The 15676-nt window shown below is 37.7% G+C and overlaps 1 long non-coding RNA gene across 1 annotated transcript in view; it reads left to right on the forward strand.

The window, feature by feature from the left end:
* The window catches only part of LOC134146068 (uncharacterized), a 149444-nt gene that overhangs the window by 82380 nt on the left and 51388 nt on the right, over nt 1–15676 (forward strand). The window contains exon 2 of the long non-coding RNA XR_009959772.1: nt 7522–7626. This is a non-coding gene — a long non-coding RNA (uncharacterized LOC134146068). The remainder of the gene's footprint in view (nt 1–7521; nt 7627–15676) is intronic.

The raw sequence follows: 15676 nt of genomic DNA on the forward strand, positions 1-15676 counted from the left end.
GCCTTACTCATCTTATACTGGAAACAAAGTACATCGTAACAAGTATTTCAACCAAAAGGCTCATTAAATGCAACATGAAAATAGAGAGTCTATTCCGAGCAATCTCCATGAATTGTCCTCTAGCTTTTCAGCTGCACTGTTATGACCTAAATTAGTTTCGTGTGGCATGATAATTTTCTATAGGCTGTAGAAGGAAAAAATGAAGCCTGCTCAAATTGATGATCATATTAGTACTTAACTGTAATTTCTTTCCTTAAAAAGAAGATGATACTCAGTTTTTTAAATGCCTGGATTGAACCTGTAATTGGCATCAACTGTCAATAACATACTGTAGTAATGTAGCATCATGTTAGTCCTATGCAATGTATTTGAAGGCAGAGATGGTGAGTCTGGTAAATGTAACAAATGTATTTATTTTCTACCCAAAGGAGCCAGACTCACTGTGTTGCCATGCCATGATTCCCACCTCACCCCCAAAGAGATTATAGTGATCTCTAAAACTTGGATGCCTAAAAAGAGCTTTTTCTGCTATTTGTCCTTCTCTGCATCCTGCCTCAGTAGAGGTGACAAAATTGAGCCTGCAGCATTGCTTAAAAGCACAGATAGTGGAAGACATAGCATTATGACATTCCTTTCTTTGGTAATACTTGCTATAAGATAAGAAATGAACATAGTTACTTGAGTTCTGCTGATGGGCAGTGAAACATAAGAGGTAACTGTTATGTTGTTATTATTATTGAAGTAGCAGGAAACACATTGCTGTAAAAGTTCTTCTAAGCAGTCACTCCCTCTCACAACTCATTAAAGGTTCACTTCACACTTACATCTCTTTTTTTTTAGACTGAATCCTAAATCATTAATTTTACACTTGACATTCCTAAAAGACAGCTTTTTTGAAGCGAAATCTTTTCTTCATGTCTGAATGTACCCTGAAGATGTTAATCATCACCAGAGCCATAAATTCAAGACAAGCATCCATCCAGGTACCTTGAATTTATAGAGACTTGAAAGCAGTAAGATGTGGAGATTTTTGTTTTATTTTCTAGCACCAAACTTTAGACAATATTTTTTATTAATAGCAACAATCTGGGCAAGCAAAAATTGTTTTAATATATGGCCCAAAACATTATGTGAAAGGATGATAGATTAGTTTCAGGAAAAAAGAGAACCAAATCAATCAATCAAACCCTTCTTTCCCCTACGCAAAAAAGCTCTTCTAGGTTAGTGATCAACTAGCTTTAAAGCTAAAACTTACATAGACAGTAGGCAATAAAAGGCAAGTACAATCATTGGGCTGTGCAGGTGAGATACCTCTAACAAAGAGATAAAAAAATTTATGACTTCTAACTACCTCTGTGATCTCTCCTCTCCTCTTGCTCCTTTTCCTTTTCCTTGAGATCTTTCTCTGTCAGCATTTCACTAAAATGGAAAACGAATTGAGGAATCTTTACATGCTTTTAAATATTATGCTTGGAAGAGATGGATATCCCTGCATGCAGATATCTCTCCCCCAGAAAATTCACCTTTTTAAAGAATATCACATAAATGTGAAAGAAAGCAAGCAGTTATTTGTTTCTGTTCATTCGTGAAGCCTTTTCTTCCTCCTTTCCTATACCAGCACCTGTTCTTTGCAAATTAAAGCAAACACGTGGAGCAAACAGTTGCTGAATTTTGATTAACTATTAACAAATGAAGATCACCCAATTCAAACCTTTTCAGGCCTGCAGATTCTGAGTATGTCATGCATTGTTGCCCTCTAGTGTTACTTTAAAATGTATGTAAAAAGATTCCATCTCTAGAAGTGCTCAGGAAGTGCAGGTTTCAAAGAGACAGGAGCAGTAACCTAGTAAACCTGAGGAGCGGTGACTGTATCTGTGGAAAGAGGCGTTTTGCGATCCCTTTATTTTGGTTGGGTCAACTACCTGAAGATCTTTGAAGTACCAGTGCTTTAATATCCATTTTCACACATAGGGATGGTGGTGGTTGGGGGGGGGTGTGAGAAGAGAGCAGGGATCTTGACTTTTGTCTCTATATGTCTGTACACATACCCCAAAGCAGATGCCACTGGTGCCATGCAAGAATTTTGATCTATCCCGAGATTTCCTGTGGCAAAGTTTTCTCAGGGAGTATAAAATGATTGGTTTAGCAAGTGTTTATACTGACTTTGGTCAGTATAAATAAAGTGAATAAACATGGCAGTGTAAGCTCAAAACAGCATTGTAGTTGAAGAAGCATGAAGAAATTGAAGCATGACCTCATTACTATTTTGATTCATCTGTCTTAGCTGTGCACCAAACAATGGGAAAAATCAGCTGATTATCATTTTCTTTGGAAATATTCCAAGTTGCTAGTTCCAGGGAAATTTGTGAATTGAAGTGAGAAGAAAATTATTAAATCTCTATTTGATCTTTCTATCTGAAACAAAATCCATGAGGCAAACAGTCCCACACTGTGCAGGAGTATGAATCCAGTTCTGCTCTCTCTGTGAAGACTGGGCAGAATAACCACTGTCCAGCCTGCCAGAGAAAAGGTTTATTTTAGTAAAGGTGCTAGCAGCTGTTTGCCAAAGGGGATGCTGAAAATTATGATCGGAAATCACTATTTAGATAATTCATTAAACCTGATCTAATGACGTGCTGACTAGTTAAAATTCCAAGTAAAAGCAATCAGGACTGTTCAGCTTCTTCGAAAATCAGACCTCTAAAATTATGTATCAGATGATATTTACATTGTGGTCAGTGCTGTTACCAGACAGGCATCAAATACTGTGTATTTATTCATCGTAGCAGTCTGTCTTGTTTGATGGGGTTCTGCTGGAGAATGTATCATGTGCCTTACTGGCTAAAGGTACCCGTGAGATGCTCGAAGTTTGAATTCTGGATTTAGTGGTTCATCTTCTTTTCCTCTTCTTCATTTTTCCCATATAGAAAATAAGATGATGAAATAATTGCCTATTGTAGAATACTTTGAGATCTGTAGTTGATCTGTATGGGGTCTGTGCTGAGTATTACTAAACAATACTTCCTCTGAAAGCTTTAAACATAGTAAGATGAAATACTAGATTTTTTGATTCTCTCAAAACTCACTATAGTTGTTCAGAAAAGTTTTCTAGCCTCATGAAAATTTTGAGCCAAGATCAGCAGATTAACACACTTTCCTCAAAGCATGCAACATTTTCATTTTGCTAGCATTTACGGTCTTGTTTGAAGGAAAAATCTAGAGAATTCTGATTTTTTTGCATATTCATGTTGGGCAAGATTTTCATCTCACACTGATTTTACACCTGTGTCCTGCAATTAACTTCAGTGACATAGTGTGACCTGTATCAATAAAAGAACAGAATTAGATCAATGTTAAACATCCCGTCAATGTTTTGTGGTCTGTTTATCTGTTGTTTTAAATGTGCAAGACGTCCATTTTGTATGTTCTTTTACCAGTCATTTGAAGGCACTAATGACTAGACTTTTAAAGTCGTTCAGGCACTTACCATGCTCAGTAGCTCCTGAGATTTTCAAAACACCTGAGGTAGTTACTGATCTAATTGATTTTGACTAGAGTTAGATGCTTAAAATTTTCAGAACTCTCAATAGGCTTTTATCTACGTCTTTAGAAATGAAATGTCTTTCAAAATCTGACCTTAATCCCTTAGGCTAACACTTTCTGAGAAGAGCAGACCATGATAGGCCAATAAGGGGTACACATCTCCTTGAACTGACTGCCAGAAGTGTGTTTCCACTTAGACAACTTTGAAAGAATGATTTAAAATTTGATCTTAAACAAGACACTATTTTTCCAAAAGATCGCAAGCGTCTCTTATGTTTCATTCACTGAAGCTTATTTTTTTAATGAGCTCATAACTAGATTTTATGGTGAATCTTTATGGTTCATGCAAACCAAATCTCAGAGTGATTTGTGTCCCCCCCTTGGCTATGGTTATAGCTTTATAGTAATCTTAGGATGTGCACTAGTTGTTCTTTACATTCAAGGCCTGTTACAGGATTTATATGTGAAGCTAAATAGGGTTAATGTGTTGCAGATTGCACAATTTTCTAGTAGATCGTGAGGCCAGTTACCTTGAAGTGTAAAGCCTAAGTGAGAAGTTTCCCACGGAGGAGTTTTGCTAGAGTCAGGGAAAACTTCAGAGCAGCAGCAAAATAGTCTGAAGATTTACTCCCTAGCACACAGCAGCTGCAGCTATCTCAGTTGTAAACAACTTGTCTCTGTAGAGGAATCAGTCAGGGATGAGCACAACATAGAAGCACCTGGCATAACTCTTCAAATACATTAAACACATTTGTATCAGCATGAGAGGAAGCTCCACACATCCGGGCAAAAGACACAAACAATGTGGAAGTAAGCTCTGGCTTCTTCTGAGCAGAGCATCTGTACTGACTGATACTAATGAAACTGCAGTTCTGATCTCTGAGCAAAGGAACTGAACATGGTGTGTAAGCTGCCTTCATCTGCTGGCTCTGGGGTGTAACTGCCTTTGGACTGTGACTGGATTCGTCACACTTTAAAGTTACTATTGAGCCAGCAAGAATAGTAATATGTATTAGAAAGGTTACACTTGGGGTAGTTTTCATGTTCAGAAGATAAAGGTCGTTTAAATTTGGTGGAAGGGGGTTACTCCTTAATTTCTACGTAATTCAACCTGAACCAGAAGGTCAGGTGCAGAGTAATGTTAGAAAAATTCACTTAGTTCAGAAAACCCACAAGTCATTGCTTGCAATTGCCTGAACAGAATTTTGTCCCTGTTTTTCTTGTCTCCTGCTCAAAAATGCAGCTGCATTTAGTGATACCTTCATACACATTAGATCTGTTCTCTGCATGTCTTCCTTTTCTAAGGCAAAAACAATTTCTGGGGTCTCTTTCTTCTTATTAGTCCTGTAGAATCAACAGAGCTGTAGGGAAGTATATGGGACTATTTTTTATCTCCTACATTAACAACAGAATTTTAACTAAGATACTGCTTCAGAAGAGCAGTAATGAAATGCACAAGACAAGGAGAACACAGCTGTGACTTTCAGAGTTTGCAAGTCTGTCAACTAGAGAAAACGTATCTTTACCTGTAAAGCGGGCAAATTTATTCTGTGAGGCTTTCAGAGAAAATAAATTTGGAACTGCACAATGCCATTTATTCAGAGTCACTTTTCAGCCTATAACCACTTCTCAAAGTTCTCATAATAATCAGTAGGAATTTCATAAGCATCTCAGTGTGCCTTAAACTCTTACCTCTGTCAAGAATCAGCAACCAAGTTTATAACAAGACCTATCTTCTTTTATTTTGCTGGAGAGACTCTTTTAATCATTCACAGTTGCCTAGTATGTGTATAATGCTATGCACTAAGAAAAAGATGAGCATTTCTGTACTGACATAGCAAGTTCAGAGATATTTTGCTTTGAAACTTACAAGCAGATAGGATATCCATGACCAGAATTCCAAATGTAGTTAGGCACGACACATTTAGAATTGTATTTCTTTTCTTCTAAATTGTTCCTCTGCATCTTGTCACTGCTTGTGTAGCATATCAACAGGCACAATAACGTAGTTATCATTGGGCCGCATTCAGCCTAAGATGCAAACTCTGGTTTTATAGCCACAAACACATATTTTAAAATTGTACACCTTCATCAAGAAAGCTGTATATGAAATATATGGGGGAATAACAGAAAAGAAAGAAGTTCAGCTTTAAACTCATTTCTATCATTATGTCTAGAGAATTATCCCCTGCATTATGTACAGCTGAAATCTGTAGACCAGTAGGTCTGACCAGGAGCATGCCAAGCTAGAAGAAGAATGGAGAATTGTATCTACACGATTCAAGATCACCTTTTCTGCCTTGAGTCCCTTAAGGCAGCATGATAGAGGGTGACCTATTTTAAGCATCCTTCTTGGGCTCAGAGGCTGAGGAGTTCAATGTCATAAGGCTGTTAGTCATGTTATGTATACCTCCAAGCAGACAGTTAGCACCTAAGGTATTTTAATGGTAGGAATTTAATCTGAGAGTTCAAATGTTCATAGGGTTAAGTGCTCATTTAGAGATTTGAAGATCCAAGTAACTTTAACCTTACTGGTTTTGGTACGTGCACTCAAGTCACACTTTGAGTTCTCAGAGTCATATCATCCTTCTGTCTGCAAGGTCAGAACACACATGTGAGCTGGTTTCCGTATGCCCAGGTTTCCTTAATTGGAGAATAAGAGATGGAGTCAATATGTAGGGCTGTATGTCTTATTCTAGAATTTGGATCCAAATCCTCCAAGATACGATGCTGTCAGCTGGCTTTAGATGCAATAGATAGATGGATAGTAGATACTTAAGCATATTTAGGATCTGGGCCTCACTCTAGTTCCAAAATTAGTGTTGGCATTAATTAGTGCCTTATATCACTGCAGAAGGGACATGCAGAATGAACAAATTTTTAATCATTATTATAGTCCTTTCCAAATTAGGATGAGATGTTTGCCAGGGAGAGAAAATATCTTGAACATATTATACTTCCACTGTACCTGTTCTATAACTAAGCAGAGAACTTGGACTCCTGGCATCTCTCCCAGACTCTGCAGTATGCTCACTTTCAGTTTGAACCAGTTAGTAGCAAAAGATCCTACATTGGCAGTGGCTACAAATATCAGAATTCCCACTATGGGGAATACTTTAAATATTCAGAAATTTCCCTTCAAAGCATCAATTGAAAATCACTATAAGAAGTTCTGCTCTTGTCCTTGTCTTTTATCATGTGAAGAAGAGCAAACTTATGAAGCTTTAAGAAATAAGTCTTGTCTTTGACATTACCCCAACCATCCCTTGCCTAATTTGGATATATGAATGTATGGAACTAAAGGCTTTTGCTTGTGAGAAACTGAGTGTGTTTTGGTTTAATGATATGATATCCAGCCTACTCACTCACAGTAGCAGAGCTTGATCACATTAACAACAAGCTCTCACAGATTTGAAAGCTGTATTCAGCTGTGGTAGACTGATGTTTGCTAATGCCTGCTGCTGTTCTGTCTGCCTCTTACAGGGTACTTGGGCATCTGCTAGTTTCAGCAAATTTAAGGTTGATACTATCTTGGAAAGGTAAGAGAAATCTAGGGCTGCATGGCCTAATGGCAGCTCCCAAAGAACTTGAACTGGGCCAGCTATGGATAATTAAGTAAATGTCCCAATTCAGTATAAAAAGGATCTGATGAGTACTGTTGTTCTACTCAGCGTCAATCTCATCAAACTCAACCATCAGTCTTATGGATGATTGTTGTTATGATGGAGGGGAGATCTTTAGAGAGAAAATCTTTAGTAGTAGAGAAAGGTCTTCAGAAATTCACAGGCTGAATATACTGACTCTTGATTACATACTTTCTGGGATCAGGCTGAAGAGAATTGTGTCTTTGTCCTTAGAATTTGAGTTTAGTGTGGGGAAATACACTTGTCTATCTAACCGGCTTTAACTGTAGGCTCTGGAACTGTAGTTGACTTGGTATGTTCCTGGCTTGCTGATTCTGCTTTATCCTTTTAACAGAGCAAATGATCTTGTGTAATAACAAACCTGACAGATCTTCATAATTGATCACTATTCCTCACAGATCAAGGGCACAGGATGCAAAAGGAATGAAGGCAAGGCAATGTAAGTATTGATTCTTTTAATAGCAGTACTGCTTGTCTGCGTAAGTGCCCACCTCAGCAATAGGAAGTTACAGGGAAAAATAGAGGGAGAATGTAAAATTAGAATTAAACGAAAGAAAAAAATATGGAATTGATAACTCAATTCCTGACAAGTAGTTTCTTACTGCCTTAGGATTCAGCTTTGCATAAAGCCCTTAGCTGTATCAATAGGTTCTTTTTGGATTTCAGAAAGCTAGGTAAGTTTAACTGAGGGAAAAGTATTAAATCAGCCTTGCTGGAACCAGACACAAGTTAGTGATATTTAAAACCCCTTCATACAACTCAAAGGACTTAGAGATGAGTGACTGACATTGGCTCAGAGGTGCCATGGGTAACGGCTAAAGTGGTGTGGGGAGGGCTGCTCACACCTTTTACAGCAGTGTTAAAATCTAGCAAACTCTGCTTCCAGAGCCTCATTTCCTTGATAAACAAAGGCTAGCAGAACTTATTAAAGTGTAGTCCAATCACTGTTGTATCTTGTTGCCAGAAAAGATAGATGTCAAGTTCTGTTACTGCTTGGCATTCGAACAATCTCTTTTTAAGTTCTGGGCATAATATCTGTACACCTGTTCCCAAACCTGCAAAACCACTGCAGGACCCCTTTAAGCTGCTCCTTCATCTTCTCTCTTACATTACCGTTGTCTCACAGTCTGTTCCCACTGTGCACACTGCAGCTGTCTAATGAATTTCACATTCAAATGGTTGACTTGCATTACTCTCCACAGGGTCACATAACTGTTCTGGAGCTGACAGTTGTGATTACAAGTTAGTTGGGTAACAAGAGGACCCTTGGGCACAAATCTCTGATGTACCTGAAAATTCTTTTGGCAGCAGTGACTAAATCTATCTCAACCCTACAAGGTCAATTTGCAGCTCAGTTGCTATCCATATTTATTTGCCTCACACATTGAAATTTTACTATGACAGTGATAGGAGCTCTAGGAAATACTTCAAGTAGATTGTTGCCATGGATATCTTGTTACCCTTGTTCTCTTCAAACTGTCTTCCAGGATATGACCTCCTTCCCATGATGCCATCTTAGATTCCGTTTTTTTTTTTAAAAAAAAACATTCTTGTAGTAGTGGAATTCACCAGGTCTCAATGATCTGTAACTTAGTAAACCTTGGCCACAGTACTGTCACCAAGTATAGGCGTTGTTCTGTTAAGCAATAGAGGAAAACAACTGGCTAGTAGAAGTGACAAAGAATAGAGTGTAAGATCAATATTACATTTCTTAAATTTTCTTCCATTAGCTGTGATACCTCGTAGGTAATGTTACTTAAGACCCTTAGGAGCAGAAGAAATATGGAAGAAAAGGAAATTCCTTGTTACATTAGGATGTATAGGATGTACATAGGATGAACATACAGATGTTACAGCATCTCATCTCCTAAGCACTTCCAGTTTCTAATGATTTGTTAGTAGAAATTGCTACTGAGAATTAATGTATTTAATCACAGTAATAGTACTATGAAACTACCTGATGACTACAGTTATGAAAGGAGTCTTTTCTGTATGTGTCATGCAGATTTTAGAAACAATAAGGTATTGGACCTTTCAGGAGGGGGCAAAAATCAGACTGCTGAAACTGGTTTTAAGGTATTTGGCACTGAGGCTGATATCTGAGAAGTGTTTAGCTGACTGTCTTGACAGAGAACTGTTCTCTTGGTCCATGGATCATGCAAGGCAGCACATGGCCTTATGTGATGCAGGTACATGCTTGGCATAGAGGAAGGTTTTATCCAGGATTTTGTAGATAACTAAATGAAATGGCCAATTATTTTCAAACCTGCAACACAATCAACTTCTGAATCGGTAAATATTGGAAAAATTAAAAGAAGGGTCATTGCTCTGAAGTGGCTGTTTAATATTGAGACAGTGCAGCTGATGTTTTTGTCTGATTTTTTTCAAGAACAAAAGCATGTAAAAGTAAAGCAAGATGTTCAGTGGCTTGGATATACTGTGGTATTTATGGCATTAACTGAGCCCTGAAAGGGAGAGAAAATAAATTTCTCCAACTCTTGTATGCACACAGTCAGTTGTGGTATGTCCATGTAGCATAAGGTCTCAGGAACTTCACATTCAAGCATTGTCACTACGGCTAACTGCACCATGCTGAAGTCAACAGGAGTCTTTCCATCAGCTGCAATGGATGTTGGATCAGGTTCAGCACAACACAGGGATGCAAACTCTGCAGCTCTTGCTCTCAAAAGAGCTTTCTACTTTGTCAGCTAAAGTAAACTCTCCATTAGCCAGTTGATATTGTCATCTGCGATACTGAACACACAAGCAATTCTGCAAAATAAGTCATTGGCTAGAAGGTAGTGATAGGCTCTAGATGCAAGTTAGTACACATCTCAGAAGCACCATCTCTAAATAGTATATGCATTATACAAGGCTTCTGCTCAGCAGAATTAGTCTTTTAGTTCTGTATTTTGTAAATTTTGATGTTTAATCATAAACCCTTATTATAGTTGCTCAACAAATAATATTTGTGAAGATACAGAACTAAAATACAGGTAGATGGAAATGCAGATTTTTTCTGAACCTGTCCATTGATCTTCCTTGTGACCTAAAGGCAAAGTTACTTTAGCTCTTTCACCTTCATTATGCAGTTGCTAAATAGTAACAATTACAGGTCACCAAATGCTAACTGTGTTCTATCATGAATGAATCCTCTTGCAATTAGCAACTTGGAATCCTAGTCCTGCAAAATTTAGCCTTTTATTTACAGCTATTTAGCACATCTCTAGACATAGATTATACAGCTTTATCAAGGATACAAACAATAAAATGTAACTTTAAATGAAAGAGTAGATTTGCAATGTTTGGAAATAACTCGGCAGATGTTAACTTGCAAGTGTCATATACTATTAAACCTGATGGGAAGGATAAAAAAAGACTATGTTCTGTGCAAAAATGCACTGTTTGTAACACAAGCTCACAGCAGAACTTCCACCCCAGCACATTTCCTGCTGCTTTTCCATATTGCTACAGGTGATACCAGATAGCTAGAAAATGAGAAACAAAGATTTTACTTTTTCAAAGCTGCCTCTTTCTTTCTTTCATCTCTCTTCTGCGCTTATCTCTTGCTGTTGTTCAGGGCCTCCTCCAGGAGCAAGATTAAAGAACAATATGGAAAAACAAAGGAAATAGCAAGAATATTTTTTAACGAAGCTTTTCTCAAGAGCCTCTGCTTTCTAATGCTTACTTTCAGATTTTGTTGTTTATTTTTTGTGTTTAAAGACATATCATTCTATCTTAAATACTCATTGTCCCATTTTCAGTGGCAGAAAGGGAAAGTTGGGGCTTGAATTGATTGTGTAAAGGTACATTTACAAGGAGAAGCAGATGAAGATAAAATGCTGGGTGGGATTTTCTGTCTGACTAGCCACTGTTCATTTATTGTTCCTGTCCTTCTGTCTTGCCTGGCTTTCAAGATTGCATTGTGTATTTCTTTAAGTGCAGTTAAGTGGCAGAGATTTGACACAGTGCCACACTTGTGCTACATTAGCTATTTCAGCAATAAGAAATACTATTTGGTTCTACTGAATTGGTTTTGAGTTCAGGGTTTTCTTTTACAAGATTTTTTTAATGTATTTGTTCATGTGTCTGCAGAAGGCTTTTATGACAGATTTATTGTGTAGCTCATCTTTACTGAAGATATCTTAACTACAGCGTAGCACACATGCTTGAGGGTTTTTCTTTTCTTCAGTGCTCATATCTCTATTTACCGTGTGAGTTTTAAATCCTTATTCTCACTCTTCAAATGGCTTGACTCTTTTCACCTTTTATAGTTTTTAAAAAATCTATTCAGCAAGATACTCTTTTGCTAGCATGGGAAACTGAAGGATTCAGTAAGGTTGGTGGCACTGTATTTAGGATTTAAGAGGACTTCCCTGAGTTATAAGCAAGCGTCTCATACTAATGCTGAGTGTCTATGTGTTGCTGTAGCAGGGACATAGACTTCCTGCCTCTGTCTCCCTAGCTGAAGCATGGAGCTGTTAATGCCACTCTGTCAACTGCAGATGGCTGGTTGAGAAGGATAGTTGAACAATATTAACTACTGGCTGTTTTATACAACATTCTGAGTGTTGTAAACTGCTGCAGGCTCACAAATAGTCTCACAAAACCTGATATTGTGAAACAGACTTGCAAATTTTGTTCAGATAAATACCAGTGTTTTACATGTAACGTGAAAATCTATACATATACCAGCAGGCCAAGTCTGTTGTGTGTTACCACCAGCCTCAGCTCAGAACATTGCAGTGACCCAAAACAAAACCACTAAAATGTCACAGAATTCTGCTTGGAATAATAACAATAGAAATGTCTAATGAACTGAATAATGCAATGTTAACCATTCCAGGATACAGAAAATAAGGTATGAGTACTGTAAGATTAGCCAGAGCTAGTGGCCAAGAAGTGATGTCAGGTTAGAAGAGCTTTTAGGGAAAAGGCATGGGAACTGCGCTAGGCCAGATCTGCTGCTGAGGGGGGTGTACATATTCACTAAACATTCAGGAGTTGGAGGTAAGGGTACTTACCATCAGGTCATCAGAGTAAGGTGATAACTTCAACAATTTAAAAATACAAACTCTGGACTCCGAGAAGTGTTGACTGCTTTGTTCTCAGTGTGCTTCTCTTTAAACTGTTAATTCATTCATTACTTCTCTGCTTTTTGTCCTGAAATAATGATTGTGTGAATTGACTGAAAAATGCCATGAAGTTAAATAGTATTATGACAGATTCTCAACCTTAGGGGAAAAAATCCTTCTTCTCCATATTTCTAGGATTCTTGTCCTCCCTCCTTATCTTAAAAATAGGTGCTCTGATTTCCTGTCTGCTCTATTTGTAAAATACTTAGATACTTCTAGGCTTTGAACAATACTTAATAATCAGCTCAGCCATGATATGTCACAGAACCCTATCTGCAATTGCTTTGCTGTTGTGAAAAAAAAAGATATGCAACTTATTTCTCAAGCTTGACAAACATCTATTTCGTTGTCGAGCTTAAATACATTGTTGTTTCATTTTTCACTCACCAGAGAATACTTCTTAAACAATAGACCTCAGTGAAAGCCATGTAAGTAAGAATTACAGGATTAAGAAATGTAGGATTAGGAACTTCCTGCACAGGTAAATTGTTGCTTTCTCTCTATACGATTATTTTCTTGGAGAACAACTGGAAGTTCTGCAGAACTCCAAGTCTGAATTTCTGAAAGGAATAATTTCATCATGATGATGATTACCATATGTTTTGTAAGGAGAGAAATAGCTGTCTATATTCAGTTTGCTTGAATGATACGCATTCAAAATACTTAGTATATATTTATAGTGGAGGCAGATACAACATGTATCTTATAGTGTTTTGTAAGACCAAACGGTAGCAATAAGTGGTATTTTTTTATCCGCTGGATAAATCCATGTTAGAAACCTTTCTGAGACACCATCCTGTTGAAATCTTAACTGACATATTTTCTGTGCTGCTAAGATGTTCAGAGTGAAAAAGAGGAGAATCTGGAGTTTGTTTTCTTCAATCGTTATTTTACAAACCTGGCAACACTATGGTATGAATTGTTCTCTACATACTCTCATGTGAATTTCCTGGTATGAGGAGTCTCCAGTCTTTGTAAAAATACAACCACCAGCTCCTCTGCCATATTCCCTTAGAGAAGCTGAGAACATAGGAAAACTGTGCGTGCTGAACTCTTAACCATCTGCACATGGGAGATGTCATGTTGGAAGCCACCCAGTGGAGATTAAGACTAATTGCTCTGACTTGCCTGACTATTAAGACATTATAACTGGGTTTCTGTTTTCCCTGACGTAGTCAATCTCATCTGCAGAAAAAGTTTTCATGTGGTACTTCCATCAAGCTCTGCCATAGCCAATTTTATCACCATTTTTTGGCACCTCTGTGTGCAGATGCAGATAACTACACTTTCTACAATGTTCTTATGAGCTCCCTTAGGTAGTACTAATTCCCTTATGACTGCTACCAGTTACTTCAATAGCTCATCACAACATAGACACTACTTGCATGCTGTTTTTCCAGTAAGAGAAACATTCTGCATGCTGAGAAAGATGCTGCGTGCACTACATTCTCTTCTAAGTGTTTATGAAAGCAGAAGAGATAGTGGTTACAATGTCACGTAGGCTTTCCAAACACATGGTTGCTTGGTAGTAAGTACTGGGATAGGGGAAAGGTGAAACTGTGAATTCAAATCATGATATCACAGCAGATAGTCATAAGCAGCCTAAACATGAGGTGATTGCATCATATGTGGGACATGAGGAGGAGATTTATACAGTTATGTTCTACCTTAAAAGGAAATACCTTTGCTAATCTGTATCTGTACTACATTAACTTTCAAAGATATGCAATATCTCCATTGCAGTCAAAGGTGGATTACTGGTTCTTCTGAGACAGAAGGTACCTGAAGAGTGAGAAGAGGGAATAGATTCCTACTGAATTTACCAGAACAAGCTGATGAATTGTATATGTAAAGGGAGACTGGAAGTATAAATATATTGTACATCCTTTCCATGACAGTCTATGGAATATTTATTATAAATGGAGACATAAAGCAGGAATAATCTTCCCCATGACCTAACTGTGACAAACTGGCTTTCTAATTCTTGCTGAGTGCTGATTATTACTTGGCTAACACTCTGCGCTAAAGATGAAGCATGTGCTAAGTTGCAGGAATTCTTACAAATAGACTGAGCTATTTTCAGAAGGGCAATTTTAAGGACACATTCCTGTTTTTACTTGCAGGAGTGTTCTTTTCCTTAAAGTGAATTCCTGCAAGTGAGTTCATATATGTGCAAAACCTTGAGGCAAATTATATGAATGCAATTGCTCATTTATACATTGTATTTAGTGCCTGCTTCAATGAAATATTGTGAGGTGAGGGTTTGATAGCTCAATTACACTCTGCAAAAGTCTCTCCCTTTAAAGACCTTTTCTGAAGATGTGTGTCAAAGGGACAGGCATAACAACAATAAATGTGCTTCAATTATAATAAGCTTGGAAGGGGTGCTACTGGCAAAGGTGCTCAGAAATAAGTGGATATAACATGAAGAAAGGCAGCGTTAAGACAATTCTTGATTAGTTTTGTCACCTGCTGGAAAATTTTGGAATTATATTCACATACAGACCTTCCTCATAGAAGGAAAGAAAGACTCCTTGCAGCAGTGCAGCTGTGTTGCCATGTGCTTCTATACAATGCTTTCAGAAAGCTAGAGAGAAGAGCTATGCTCAAATTGCAGGAAGAAATAGAAAGTCATGACTAGTACTATTAAATAAGAATTTTTCCATTCTTCATACAAGATTTCCCCTGTGTGTCAATGTTCAATGAGTTACAATGATCTAAATTCAGCCAAAGCTTCTTCTAGTTTGTACTTCAAAGGTGAAAATATCCTTGAACAAAGACTAGCCAGATCTGTGTGGCCAGAACTAGGTCACCTGCTCTCCAGACCTGTAACTCTAGCTGTAAGGAAGCAACTTTGCCAATGTGCTGAGAGCAGTGTAACCAAGACTTTTTACAGTTTAGATTTAACCTGGACACATGATTTAAATGTAGCAATGCATGTCAGGCCAGCCAAGTCTAGCTCCATCCTTTGTTGCTCCATCCCTTCTCCATGCTGCAGAGTATGTTCTTCCTATTCTAACAGCAACCTCTGATGGTTTCCTCTTATACCTACATAGAAATGAGTTAGAGCAGGCTTCTCCTTCACATGTCTTCAGAGCCTATTAATAGTAGCCATGTTGCAGTTATGTTCAACAGAGCTCTTCATGTGTAGATACAAGAATAAGAGAAGAAAGGAAAAGTTTTCAGGTCTCACTGATGCCGAACAGCAAGAATAGCATACTTTTGAGGATGGTTGTTTTAGATTTTCTTATAATAATGTCCATTAAGAATATAGAGGAAGGATTTAGCATTCATTTTTTAATAATCTGAACACTTTCAACTTGCTTTTAAAGTTTTCCCATATGGCGTAAGAGT

This window comes from Rhea pennata, chromosome 13, assembly GCF_028389875.1.
Source record: "Rhea pennata isolate bPtePen1 chromosome 13, bPtePen1.pri, whole genome shotgun sequence".
NCBI classification, from domain to species: domain Eukaryota; kingdom Metazoa; phylum Chordata; class Aves; order Rheiformes; family Rheidae; genus Rhea; species Rhea pennata.